The sequence below is a fragment of the Olea europaea genome, chromosome 19 (assembly GCF_002742605.1).
Source record: "Olea europaea var. sylvestris chromosome 19, O_europaea_v1, whole genome shotgun sequence".
In the NCBI taxonomy this organism is placed as follows: Eukaryota; Viridiplantae; Streptophyta; class Magnoliopsida; order Lamiales; family Oleaceae; genus Olea; species Olea europaea.
Genome location: NC_036255.1, coordinates 9,110,631 through 9,126,543, shown reverse-complemented (window position 1 = coordinate 9,126,543; position 15,913 = coordinate 9,110,631).

The following is a 15,913-nucleotide window of genomic DNA, read 5'->3' as shown; positions in this document are numbered from 1 at the left end:
ATTTTATTGCAAATCATTTGCCACCCTTAAATGTGTGTGACAATGATTAATTTTACTCTTTCAAAATGGGCATCAACCTCTCTTTCCCCTAATTCAATCCACTTTGAAAACCCTCCCCAAAACATGTCCCCAAGTTTGTCCTCACTTACCTCATCACACGGTATTATCCCAGTTGATTCTCTGTTATAGAATCCTAGTGACCATCATAGATCCACCCCAACTCAAATTCTACTACAACACCTTACTCTTCAATGAACCAACTTCCGTCTCATAAGCAATCAGTAACTTCTCCATACAACAGTCCTTTTTTTGACACCATATACGCTGTGACACTCTAATGGATCTCTACTTGGCGTCTTCTCTAAACGAGGCATGTCTTGCTCCATCTATGAGTACTAGTGCCTCAAAGTTAGATTGCACTTCATCCAGTCCCTCACCTTTACATCATAATGTTGAAGACCCACCAAATACTCACACGTTCCAAAAATAATAATTTTAAACCATTAACCAAATTTTCGTTTGCCATGCGAAAACATCCCCTTTCTCAAACCCTCTAACATACCTCTGATTCGCAAGCCCTTACCAATCCCAAATGGAAAGAAGTCATGTGTGAAGAGCTCAATGCTCTCATTCAAAATAGAACTTGCGATCTTGTTCCTAGCCAAACTAACCAGAATATCATAGGGTACAATTGGCTTTTTCAAGCTAAGCGACTACCTTATGGTAGCACTGATAGCTACAAAGTTCGACTTGTTGCCAAGGATTTCAACCAACATCCAGGTGTTGACTACCTATATATAATTGCAGTCAATTGGTGTCAGTTGAGAAGAAGAATCAATAAGAACTGGCACTGGTGTTCGATACGAATAATAACTGATTCGAGAGATAAATGCCATATAATGGTAAAAGAATTTTTAGAGCTTCAAGTTTCAATGAAGAACCCAATGTTGTGATCTTCATATAGAGGTATGAGGAATTCGAGTTTTCGTTGTTTAACCTTGAGGAAAAGGGTTGATGCTGGAGAGAGTCCGACTTATGCTTTATTTTGATGTCATTCGCATGATGATTCAGTTGCAGGAATCTAAAATAGTCACACGATAATTTACAGGAGGAAGTTATTGAGATGAAAGTTTGCCTTCCATTTTATTACTCTTTTAATTAGCAATTTTTTTGTTATATTTCACACACAAAACTAAGTACTCATTACCACTTCCTTGTGATTCACAGGTTTCTCATTACCACTTCTTTGTGATTCTTGTATTTACAAGTTTCATTTCTTTTAATTTTTAATTTTTTTGAATTCAATTTCACATTTTTGATGACCTTGTCGGAGTGACCATATTGTAGAAAACATGGAAGCTGCGTGATTTTTATTAAGCTAAGTCAGAAGGCTGAGGTTGGCATTTTGGTTAGGTATTGTGATAATGCTAAAGGGGTACAGAGTCTACAATCCTCAAACTAAGAAGACGACAGCTAGCAGGAATATCAAAGTTGATGAAGAATCCTCATGGAATTGGGAGACAAGTTCAGTAAATAAGAATCAAATTTAAGGGGTAATACCCAAAAGAAAAAGATGCCATTATTAGTGAGGATGAAGCAGAATCTGATAGTGGTTTAGATTTAAAAAATGCAGTGATTAGAACAAGATCACTTATAGATGTGTTTGCTAGCTGCTATTCTGCCATTCTAGAACCTTCCAATTTTTTTTGAAGCAGCAAGTTCACAAGGTTAGACGGTAGCAATGAAGGAGGAGCTGGCCATGATTGAGAAAAATGATACTTCAATGCTGGTTGATAGAACAATAAATAACAATATGATTGGGGTTAAATGGGTATACAGAACCAAGCTATATCCAGATGGTTCAATTAATAAATTTAAGCCCAGATTGGTTGTAAAAGGCTATTCATAGTAGTATGGTGTTGATTTCTCAGATACCTTTGGTCTGGTAGCAAGGTATGGAACAATAAGTCTGTTAATTGCTTTAGCTGCTAAAAAAGGTTGGAAAATTCGTTCGATCTTTTTTAAATGGATATGATAAGAATGTGAAATATAATATTTTTTCCTCTTAATTATTGCATTCGTGTGATTATTTGATACCAAAATGCACTCATTATATTTATGCTTTGGTTTATGTATCATTTTGGTAGAAAAGGTAAAAGTTAGAAGAAAAGAGCGAAAAGGACCAAAATGAAAGTTCAAGGACCAAGTTGCAAATAATCTAAAGATAAGACGGACGATGGAATGAGAAATCTAGGAGTGAATGGGGTGTAATTAGAAGTCAAAAGAAGTGAAATATGAACATAATATATTCACAAATCAAATTCCAACCAAATGATGATTTTTTAGATTTTTACCCGGAGACTGAGATAAACTTTTGACCTAGTATACTTTCAAATTTGGAAAGAGCTATCAAATTTTTTTTTAGCCCTTTGTGTTATCTTTTCAATGCATTTTGAGTTGCCCTAATTGGAAATCGGGAGAGAAAGTTATGGCCAAAATACTAGAAGCAATCACATAGAATAAATTTTGGCCGAAAATTTAGTTTCCTTAATTCATCCAACCTGTTATGGAAATGCGTTATAGCATTTTTTTTCACCCTATTCCACCCCGGAATGTTTATTATTCATCTCCTATCAATTTTCTCTCAAATTTGACTCAAGAAATCAATGGAGAACTAACTTCCTAGGTGAAGCTACGGAGAAACTCATTGGATTTGGCTACTTCACATCAATTATTCATGCAAATTGGTACTTTTATTGTCAAACACTTCTAGATCTAGATTTTCTTTCATGAAATTGCTTGGAATTGATTTAACTTTTACTATATTTTTCATAGACTCAATCACGTTTTCTCTATTGTAGAATTAAACTAATTGTTGAATTTCAATTTCATTAAAATTTATTGGTGGATTATTTACTGCCTTATGCATTGTGTATATGGTCGTCTCTTTATCTTAGTCCAGTAAACATGTGTGGGAATGGTTTGCAAAAGTCTAGATCATTGGATTACAATTGAAAATTAATTGATCTTCATTGTTAAATATTCCGATTAGAGGGCTGTGATGAAAACCTCTAATTGAGTAAAAAACCATGAATTGTTGATGTCGATGGTCCAATCCAATTGAGAAAATTCGAATGTTTCACTAATTTCGCATATTGATGATTACATTTCATTCCAATTGACAATCTACATTCACCTAAAATCACGAAAACCCAAATTTGTTTGATCCTTAGTAATAATTGTATCTCCTTGTCGAATTGACACCCTAAATCTATACTATAATCACCGTATTATACTTTGGGCATAATCAGATTTTGGCGCTGTTACCGGGGAGATGGTACATATAATCAAAGGATATTTGAGCAAAATAGTGACTTCATTTTTCTTTTACATTTTTTTAATTAGTTTGATTTTATTGGTTTTTATTCTGTTATTTCTCTCAAAATTCCATATCTTTTGTTACTTTATGAACAGAGATAGAGATGAGCGGGGACAATTTATTGCAAGGCCGCAATCGGTGTTTGAATCTCTTCCTAACCCTCTCTTTGACACTGAATCTATTTGCACACACATCACATCACATAACATAATAACTGATTGTGAACATGAAGATGTACCAATTAGGACTTTGCATGATTATCTTCACCCCACACGCACATCTACACCATCCTGCATTATATTTCCACCTAATATGCCATGTATGGACCTTAAACTAAGAATGATCCAACTTCTTCCCACCTTTCACGGTCTTGAAAATGAAAACCCATACATGTATATTAGGGAATTTGAAGAGGTGGTTACAACTTTTCACAATCAATGTGGTACAATGGATGCAGTCAGACTTAAATTTTTCCTATTTTCTCTTAAAGAAAGAGCGAAGAGCTAACTATATTTAATACTACCACGTTCGATTGGGACTTGAGTTGAAATGACCCAAGCTTTCTTTGGCAAATACTATCCCCATCATAAAACCACCGCCCTTTAGAAGCAACTCTCTTCATTTGCCCTTATTAGAGAACTTGAAGCCCTACGTGCTAAGGATTCAAAAACGACTTGACTTGTTTCTTGTGTTGAGCCTTTAGAGCCTTGTTTTGTGTGTGGAGGGAGAAATCACCTAGCACAGGAGTGTGCCACTTATGCTGAGATGAGGGGATTTTCTTAGAATCACTGTAATGCTTTAGGCATATATCAAAAGCCCTACACCCCTTACTTCAAGACTTACAACCTAGGGTGGTCGAATCATCCCAACTTTAGTTGGAAGTCTGAGAACCAACAACCTGCCCAATCCAATAGAGCTTACAATGTATCCCTAGGTCAACTCACATCGTTTACGAATTCCGTAGAAGATACTTTACATGCATTTATTGAAGCACAAGGTAAAACAAATAAAAAATTTGAGACTATGATTGACTAGTTTGTTGAAGAAAACAAACAGATAAAGAATCATGTGTCCAAACTAACCAATTCCTTAACTGTAGGGGTACGTGAGAAATTTCCAGCTCAAGCTCAAACCAAATCCAAAGGGGCAAGATATGGCACAAACTTCGAGATCGAGAGAGACCAACTTTAAGGAAGTAAATGCCATAACTACTAGATCAGGGAAAGTCATTGAACCAGCCCTTCAATCTAGGGAGAATGAAAAAGAATGAAATGAGCCTAATGAGAGTAGCCCCAGTTAAGAAGTAGTAGAAGCTCCAGTTAGGGCACCTTTCCCTCAAGCCCTCAAATTTACCTCGAAGTCAACCACTCAACACAATTAAGTCCTAGAGCATCTTAAACAAGTAAAAATCAATTTGCCTCTCTTGTACGTGATCTCTCAAGTTCCTACATATGCTAAAGGCCTTTAAGACTTATGCACTGTGAAGAGAAAACATAATTTCAAGAAAACTGTTTTCTTGACCGAGCAAGTGAGTACTGTGATAGAGCAGAGGATCCCACCAAAGTATAAGGACCGTGGTTGTCCTACCATCTCTTGTGTCATTGGGAATCGTGAGTTTGCACAAGCCCATCTTGATTTAGGAGCTAGTGTTAACCTCATGCCCTATGCTATATACTTGCTATTAGGTCTAGGAGAGATGAAACCTACCTCAGTGGTCTTTCAATTAGCTGACTGGTCCAACATAAGACCTAGGGGAGTAATTGAGGATGTACTAGTTCGGGTTGATAAACTTTACTACCCCGTTGATTTCTTGATACTAGATGTGAAGGTTGAGGTGAATGTTGACTCTAAAATCTCGATTATACTTGGTAGACCTTTCCTTGCTACAGCTAATGCTGTAATCAATTTTAGAAATGGTCTGATGAAGCTGTCTTTTGGGAATATAATTCTAGAAGTCAATATTTTTCATGCCACCAAGCAACCCAGAGAAGAAGATGAATGTCATCAAACCTATATGATTGATGCATTCATGCATGTGGAAGCATCTACAAAAATTGATTCTGGTCCCTTGAACTCTTTTCTCCTAAACTCTTAAATTTCAGTTGGTTCTGATATTGATGAATATACTAACAATTGTGCCGTCTTTGAAAAATTAGAGGACCATAAGACTTCGCCATGGCAACCTAAGTTTGAAGAATTGCTCAAAAGGACTGAAAGACAAAAATCATCAATCATTGAGAGCCCTAAGCCAGAATCGAAACAACTATTCCCATGACTGAAACATGTATTCCTTAGACCAGGTGATTTCTTTCCTATAATTATTTCCTTAGAATTGAATGCTTTGCAATGTGAACAACTTTTGATCATTTTGAATGAGCATAAATCTGCATTAGGATGGACCATGATCGATATCAAAGGTATTAGTCCTTTAATTTGTTCACATAGGATTCATCTAGAGGAAGGGACTAATCTTAGGAGAGACCCACAATGTAGGCTAAACCCCACAACAAAAGAAGTGGTTAAAAATGAAGTGCTTAAATTACTAGATGCATGAATTATTTACCTAATTGCAAATAGTAAATGTGTTAGTCCTACATAGGTGGTCCCTAAGAAGTCAGGTGTCACGGTATCTAAAAATGAAATAGGTGAATTGGTCCCCAGAAAAACAGTAACTGGTTGGCGCATGTGCATCAATTATAAGAAGTTAAATTCTGTCGCTCACAATGACCATTTCCCTCTTCCTTTTCTGGACCAAATACTCGAACTTGTAACTGGTCATCTCCTTTTATTGCTTTCTAAATGGATACTCTAATTACTTTCAAATTGAAATAGCTTTAGAGAACTAAGAAAAGACCACATTTACATGTCCTTTTGGTACTTATGCATTTCGTAGGATGCCATTTGGACTTTATAATGCCCCTACCACTTTACAAAGATGCATGATGAGCATGTTTAGTGACATGGTAGAGGATTGCATGGAAATGTTTATGGATGACTTAGAGCCTATTTGGGGCCCGATTTTTCACCAAAAAAATTGATTTTTTGACCTTTATTTTACTATTCCAGCCGTCATATTTGACTTTTTCTCTCACAGATGGACCCCACTTTTCTCCTAACGGTCAAAAAATCAATTCTCAAAATTACTCCTAAACAGGATCTTAATTGTGTCTGGGACCTCTTTTGATGCATTTTTGTTGAATTTGAAGAGAATTTTGGCTAGATGTGAAGAAAAAGGCTTAGTTTTCAATTGAGAAAAATGTCATTTCATGGTGCCTTTCGGTATTGTATTAGGACATGTCATTTCTTCAAAAGGGATAGAGGGTGATAAATCTAAGATTGCATTGACTTCTAAATTGCCCATGCCTAAGATAGTAAAAGACATTAGATCATTTCTTGGTCATGCAGGTTTTTATAGGAGGTTTATACAAAATTTCTCATCTATATCTAGACCCTTATGTAACTTGCTTAACAAAGATGTGACTTTTGCATGGACGCCTGAATGTCAAAATGCTTTTGAACTGTCCATTGGTAAACTGATCTCCGCATCTATAATGCAACCACCTGATTGGACATTACCATTTGAAATTATGTCTGATGCTAGAGATTTTGCGGTAGGTGTTGTTCTTGGGCAACGAAAGGAAGGTAAGTCTTTTGTGATTTATTACGCTAGTAGGGCTCTAAATAGTGCTCAAATGAATTATTCCACTACTAAAAAAGAGTTGCTAGTTGTAGTCTTTGCACTCGATAAGTTTCGATCCCATTTGTTTGGTTCTCCCATTACTATTTTCACAGATCATGCAGCCCTTAAGTAGCTTCTTGCAAAGGATTCTACTTTTGCGGGAATTTGACATCACCATCAAGGATAAGAAGGGAATGGAAAATATTGTAGCAGACCATCTATCAAGACTGACATTTGAAGACACCTTAAACACCGTGCCAATTAGAGATGAATTTCCAGATGAAAATCTATTCTTTGTCTCTTTTTTACCCTGGTTTGCTAACATTGTAAATTACTTGATTGCAGGTGAAATTCCAAATGAGTGGAGCGCATATGATAAGAGGAAGTTCTTGGTTGAGGTACGTAACTTTTGTTGGGATGACCCCTATTTATTTAAGTATTGCCCTAACCAAATCTTGAGACGTTGTGTTCTCGATGAGGAGATACCCAGTGTACTAGATTTTTGTCATACCCAAACTTGTGAAGGCCACTTTTCAATGAAAAAGACTGCTGTAAAAATTTTGCAGTGTGGTTTTTATTCGCCTACTTTGTTTAAAGATACTAATACTTATTGTAGATCTTATAAGAGGTGCCAAAAACTAGGTGATATTTCCCGACGTAATATGATACCTTTAAATTCCATTTTGGTAATTAAAGTATTTGATTGTTAGGGCATCAACTTTATGAGACCCTTTCCACCTTCTTTTGGCTAACTTTATATCATTGTGGTGGTTGATTAAGTGTCTAAATGGGTAGAGGCAGCTTTTTGTAGGGCCAATGACAATAAAACGGTTGCTAAGTTCCTTAAAGAAAATGTTTTTTCTCGGTTTCACACACCACGCTTCATTATTAGTGTTAGAGACATATACTTTTGCAACCACTCGTTTGAGGCATTGATGAAAAAGTATGGGGTTATTCACAAAATTTTCACATCTTATCACCTCCAAACTAGTAGAGTTGGCCAATATGGAGATTAAACAAATTTTAGAGAAGACGGCGAACCCCAATCTAAGGATTGGTCATTAAGACTACACGACACACTTTGGGCCTATCGTATAGCTTTTAAGACTTCTTTAGGCATGTTACCTTATAAGCTTATCTTTGGAAAACCTTGTCACTTACCTGTCGAACTTTAGTACCGAGACCTTTGGGCAATCAAGCAGTTTAAATTTGATCTGATAGAGGAAGGCAAACATAGAAAATTTCAACTAAGTGAGTTGGAGGAACTAAAAAATGACGCCCACGAAAGTTCTAGAATCTACAAGTCGAAAATGAAAGCATTTCATGATAAAAATATTTTGAGAAAAACTTTTGAACTAAACCAGAAAGTATACTTATATAGTTCTAAACTTCATAAGCGTCTAGGAAACTCCTTTCTAGGTGGACTGGCCCATTTGTGGTGACACGAGTTTTTGAAAATGGTGTTGTTGAAATAGAAGATCCCAATGATGGTGGGGTATTCAAGGTAAATGGACAGAGACTCCAAATAGCCTATGGGCAACAAGTGCCTTCAGGTATGTCTTTCACCCTTTTGTATACTAGTTTTAGATTTTTCTTTTAGGTGTGCTTTGCATTTTTCTTTCAGTTTATTTTCATTTCTTGAATCACTCATTTCCATTGAGAACTTTCAGGTCCACCATATTCAAGCTTCTGTTGATTCATTGCAATATCCAGGTGACATCTTTCCCTTATTTTGGTAGACATGTTTTTGCATTGGGACAATGCAATGCTTAGTTGGAGGGAGAGTGTATTTGAAATTTTCTTGTGAATTGCATGATTTTCATAGAATGTTGGTTTTGTTTCGTTGAATTGATCAAAATTTTTTCCTCAAGTGTCTATTTGCTACATGTTCATGTTCTTGAATGACAAAATATGCCACTAGGAGTTGATATTGTTCATGTGAGTCTAGATGTTGAGACATTTGTTGAATTATTTTGTGCACACAAGCCTTGTGGTAAGATGGTGGTTTAACATATGTAGTTAGAAGAGTCTCTTGTTGAAGTTTTCTTGTGAGAGAATTGGTGAGAATTGAGAGCCATATATACTAAAAATGGTAATAAGTATTCATTGATTTTGTGAATATAAGACTTCTTCTGAGAATAAAATTACACGATCCGTGGTAAAACGGTGGATTATACTTGAAAAATGATAACAGTCAATTTAGGATTGGATTTGAGCCTTTAGACTAATTTTTTTTTCATAGTTATAATCCCCTAGTAGCTACTTTGATCCACTACACATATGTAACTATTTCTTTTCATGCGCATATGTTATCCATACTTCTTCACATTGGAATAAAGTTTATAAACATTCATTTTTCAAACCTTTATGCTTCTAAGCGTATAGTAGGTATTAAATGTCATTTGAGAAGAAAAGTAACGAAGAAAAGTGATAAGAGTTGATAAGAGCTCACGTGAAATGATAAATCTTAAAAAAAAAAGAGTCAGAGAGAGGAGAAAGAAAAAAAGGAACATGGATTGATGTTAGAAATTGAAACTTTGAGGAATGCATTGATGTAAATGATTTGATCTATTGAAATATTTGATGAAATGTCTAACTACATACTTGGAAGTCCTTGAATTCCTTTTGCCGATCTATACACATAGCCCAACTTGATCACCATTACAACCTTTTACATTAATTGTTTTGATGCTAAGTAGGGTTGTGGTAACAAGGGTATGAATTCTTAGTTGATTGTATGCCTATCATGTGATCAATATGTGCTCGTTGCTTTTTCATAAATTTTAAGCCTCCATGTTCTGAGTGTATATCTTTCTTAGCTTCATAGAGAGAAATCCTGTACTAAACACTTTGATACCCGTGAGTTATGGGGTTGAACCTTTAGTTCGAGACATACTTGATGTTGCATGTGCTAGGGTTGACAGTAAGATGACTTTGGCTTGACACACAATCACACATTTGGCAAGTATTTTTGATATCTTGATGATCATGACATTGTTAAGTTCTTGAGGTGTTGAGTATCAAAAGAACATGAACTACGGTTAAGTTGGAATTTAATAATTTCACTTGTATCACAATCTAATCATTCATTTGCTTGTTTTGCATTAAATTGTTAGAGACAAGCAATAAGCAAGTTGAGGGTGTGATGAAAGGGTAAAATATAATATTTTTCCCTTTTATTTATTGCATTCGTGTGATTATTTGATACCAAAATGCACTTATTGTACTTATGCTTTGATTCATATTGCATTTTGGTAGAAAAGGTGAAAGTTAGAACAAAAGAGCGAAAAATGACCAAAGTGAAAGTTTAGGGACCAAGTTACAAATAATCTAAAGGTGAGACAGGCGATGGAATGATGATTTGAGAAAGTTAGGAGTCAATGGGGGTGCAATTAGAAGTCCAAAGAAGTGAAATATGACCATAACATATTCACAAATCAAATTCCAACCGCATGAGGATTTTTTAGATTTTTGGCTGGAGATTGCGATCAACTTTTGACCTAGTAAACTTTTGAATTTGGAAGAGCTATTCTAGAAAAATTGTAGCCCTTTGTGTTATCTTTACAACGCACTTTGAATTGCCTTAATCGAATATCGGGAGAGAAAGTTATGGCCAAAATATTGAAAGCAGTAGCATAGAATAAATTCTGGCTGAAAATTTAGTTTCCTTAATTCGTCCAACCTGTTATGGAATCACGTTTTGGCACTCGCTTTTAACCCTATTCCGCCCTGAAATTTTTATTATTCATCTCCTATCAATTTTTTCTCAAGTTTGGTTCATGAAATCCATGAAGAACTAAATTCCTAGGTGAAGCTATGAAGGAACTCATTGGATTTCGCTACTTCACATCAATTATTCATGCAAACTGGTAATTTTATTTTCAAACACTTCTAGATCTAGATTTTCTTTCATGAAATTGCTTGGAATTGATTTAACTTTTACTATATTCTTTATAGACTCAATCACGTTTTCTTTATTTTAGAATTAAACTAATTGTTGAATTTCAATTTCATTAAATTTTATTGGTGGATTATTTACTGCCTTATCCATTGTGTATATGGTCGTTTCTTAATCTTAGTTCAATGAACTGTGTGGGAATGGTTTACAAAAGTCCAGATCCTAGGATTACAATTGAAAATTAATTGACCTTCATTAAATATTCCAATTAGAGGGTTGTGATGATAACCTCTAGTTGAGTAAAAAGTAATGAATTATTGATGTCGATGGTCCAATCCAATTGAGGGAATTCAGATCTTTACTAATTTCACGTATTGAGAATTAAATTTCATTCCAATTGACAATCTACATTCACATAAAATCACGAAAACTTTAGTTTGTTTGATCCTTGGTAGATTTTTCCGTCTTCCTCTGGAATCAACACCCAAAATCTATACTGCAATCACCGCATTATACTTTGGGCATAATCAAGATATTTGCATGAAAATTTTTTTACTGAACAACCAAAAGGATTCTTGTTGCAGGAAATGAAGACAAGGTGTATTTGCTTAAGAAAGCCTTGTATGGATTAAAGCAGGCTCCAAGGGCCTGGTACAGCAAAATTGATGACTATCTTGGTAGCCTTGGTTTTACCAGAAGCTTGAATGAGCAAACTCTTTATGTAAAGCAAGTGCAAGAAGAAATGGTTATTATTTCGCTATATGTTAATGATCTTCTAGCAATTGGCAGCAACTTTGTTTTGATTGAAAAAGTGAAAGCAGATTTGAAGAAAGCATTTGATATGATAGATTTGGGGGAAATGCAATACTTTCTTGGCATAAATACATCAAACACAACAAGAAATCTTTGTTTGCCAAAGAAAGTATGCTAAGGAAGTTTTAAGAAAGTTCACTATGGAAAATTGTAAACTAGTAAGCACTCCCTACTACTGATACACTGGACTTTGCGAGTATATGATTTACTATAATACATGATAGACCCTCTGCACATATCTCGAAGAAATGTGATATCATTATTTACTTTATAGTTATGAGCATTTTAAAGGGTAAATTGGACCCCAAATTTATTGGGTATATGTGCTATGGATATATTGTATTGCATTATAGGTTGGTTTAGTCTATATTACAATGGAAATGCTATCGAAATTTCGACAAAATATTTGTAATCTCTATCTTTTGAGGCAATCTGTAAGTTCTCGCTTATTCTGACTCATACACATTTTTGAGGAAGCTTGTAAGTCCTCGCTTATTGAAGCTACCAATATTTCTGAGGCAATCTATACGACCTCGTCTGCATAATAGCTTATATTTCGAAGTCCGACCCGCATATAAATAATACAACTCAGACTTGGGAGACTATTGTTATACACAAAAATTACATGGCATACGCATGACGGAAGAGGTCCCACATTGGTTGACGTGGCATCATTTATTTGACAGCTTATATTTCGAAGTCTGACTTGCATATAAATAATACGACTCAGATTTAGGGGACTATTGTTATATATAAATTATTACATATTGGCCTTACTATTGGGCTTGGATGAGCCCATTAATACACTCAGCCCATCTCCATTTTCTATATATATGTGGTTTTATTTCATTCCGTGGTAAGTCATGCTAACCCGAACCAAAACTCCTCTCTCGTCTCTTGCACATTTTATTTTCTTTTCGTCCGGTCATTGGCTTGAACGTCGGAGTGCAAACGGTCACCGGACCCTTTTCTTGATCGGCGACCTTTGCTTTCTAACGGGGTGTTCCATGTGTAGGTGATGAGGGGACAAGGCCGAGATTCTACTGTCGCATTTTTGAAGTCAACAGATTTTAATAGTAATGAGGGGGACTTCCAACCTTAAATCCGAGAAGTACAAAGCGGAGAATTAATAATTTACCAAAATATTAAATTTGAGAGTACTACTCCATTATAACAGAAAATTCATTAGAATTCTGCAAAACAATAGCTATTGATTAAACGGTTTTCCAGAGCTCTATATCATACTAAAACAAAATCCATAGAATAATTAATCAATAAATAGTTGTAGCATCATAATCACCATGTTAATTATAATATAAGATCATTGACACTCTAGACACATACATCCAAATAAATTCATATCATAGGCAGTTTCTTTCACAAGACAACATACTTATGAGAAAATATTCAGATATATGAGTAAACAATATCACATGTAGATATCATGTTATTTACAAGGGGAATATCACTAGCACAGACCATACCAATACATATCAAGTAAAAGAATAAAACATAACAGAAGTAGAAAATTTCTTGTTACGAAGAAAATGCATATTCTTGCAAGTTATCATCGATATAACTCACTCATTGAGACCTCATTTGTTGATAAATGAGTAGTAATATCCGACTGCTATAGATAAGTGATTCTCGTGACAAACTAAAATTTTCGAATAAGAGTTACCACATATGAAAAATGCAGGTTGTGAAGGTTCAGTTAGAATTAAGGAAATGCTAGAGAGCTTGATAACTATTGCATTTTCTTGAACACATAACAAACCCAAGTGAATGCATCTCATAATATCTGGCATAGATCCTGAAGAAGCCCTCAATGTAGGATCTATTATATTTGTAATCTTCCTTGGTGCCAATTTTTCTAAACTTGTGAGAATTGGAATGTTAAAAAACAATAAAAATCATCCTTGGTTGCTTCAAGTCGACAAAGACCCAACTTTATCATATCTTTACTTACACAACGTCCAAGGTCATCCAACTCTCCCCATCTTGAAAATTATAAGTTCTCTACCGCTTACTATTTTTAAAATCAGGAAGCCAATGCCGAAGACATCTTATTTAACACTAATGTGAGATCCAAACAAGATATGTACCTATACATTGTTAATTTCGATGATGAATTGTCAAATCCGAGTTGGATGATCTCACCAACCAATATGCCATCTACTTCTCTTAAACTTCACTTTTAACAGCTAGAAATCAAACTGCTCTATCTACACAAAAGGGCTCTAAATATATGAACGATAATCCTGTCAGTTTTATGAGCTACATATCTTGAACAAATTGAACCATGTATGTAGGCGGGAAGCCAACACCCGGCGAGGGGGTGTGGCCGCACATGCTGGCTCCATCGAAAGCTTTAGAATCATTGGATACAAAATTGTGGAGTTGTAGTTACCAATTGCAGAGCCAGCCAGAGAAGAAGATGACAAAGGAAAGAGACGACCCCTTTTCCTTTCTTTTTTGTTTTTGATATGGGCTCAAGCCTGAAGTAATTATTGTTGGGCCTATTTTTGTCTAAACCGAATGTCCAATTGAATTCTCATATGAAATTAACAAATGGTCCAAGACTCCAATATCAAACCATTTGTTCGTGAATTGGGAATTGGCCCAAGTGCCCACTGCCCAACCATTTTCTTTCAAAGGCAACCACAACCACTGAGCAAAGAAAGAATCCAAATTCCCAATTCCCAAATCGTGAAAGAAAGCCAAACCATTTTCCAATAATTCTCCCTTCTCCATTATCCAATCCACACAGTGCAGATAGGCAGAGACTCCGTCCCCATTCTATAATGCCAATTTCCATTTGAAATTGAAGAAGTAGCACAGTGAGCACAGACAATGTGTTTTGCAGCTTCTGCTGTCGACTGCGAGCCGAGTCTAAGTGCTGTGAGTCTGGTCACTGGTGACTCTTTTTCCCTTTTATTTTTCTTGTTTTTGTTTAATTTTGTTAGCTATTTGACTTGTTGATGTTGAGTAATGACTAATGAATGTTAATTATGTTATGATTATTGTTCGGGAATTTATGTTTGGGAATTGTGATTTATTATAAGTAATTTATGTTTTAATAAGGAATGATTATTGTTTCGAGAATTTATGTTTATGAAATTATGTTTGCAAATCATAAGTAATTTATGTTCTAATGAGGAATGATTTATGTTTTGGGAATTTATGATTATGAAATTATGTTTGCGAATTATGATTTATTATAAATAATTTATGTTTTAATGAGGAATGAATATTGATTTGGGAATTTATGTTTTCAAAATTATGTTTGCGAATTGTGATTTATGATAAGTAATTTATGTTTTAATGAGGAATGATTATTGAATAACTTTCCATATTATTTAATCAAATTTTAATAAACTATCGGACTATTATGATCGTTGATTGTCGACGATCGATGGTCAATAGTCAACCTCTGTCCTAACTGGACTTCAATCCTGGATTCGCCCGCGCATGTATGTATAGCTTATCATAAGAAATGTTCACAAAATCGCATAACCAGATCTCCAATCTTTAACAAAGATTCTACAGAAATACATAAAATCGTCAATTTGAAGATCAGCAAGAGTACAAGAAGCCCACGACATCAAAATGATCATTCCCAAAGTTGTGCAGATCTATACATTACTGAAAAATCTTAGAAACACTGATTTTTTTCCTTCGTCTGTAGGGTATCTACCCAATTGGGATTATTAGAGATTAATTCACCGTGAGGGTTTCAAATTAATCAAGAGAAACTAATGGCCAATGCTATAGGAATTGGGTTTAGTGTGAACTATGATTTGTTTTGATTTTCGACTTGGGTTTGTCTACTCATGCTAATAGTGTTGAACTTTAATGTCTTATCGGGTCATATTCCTATGGATCTGTATACAATTCAGGATCCAGAGCGAATTAGCCCCTATTTGACAATTATTTTTTGAATTTTTTTTTTACATACTCATTTTTAATCATACATTCATCTAACAAAATATGGAAGTTGGGTGACTTTATTTAAACAAATAACAATACCTTTGCCATGACTCATGCCAACACATAATATTTTTTTCCATGTTAAACGCTATCTCGACATTTGGTCAAAGTTAAAGTGCAGATTAGATTTTCTGATATATTTGACTAACAACAA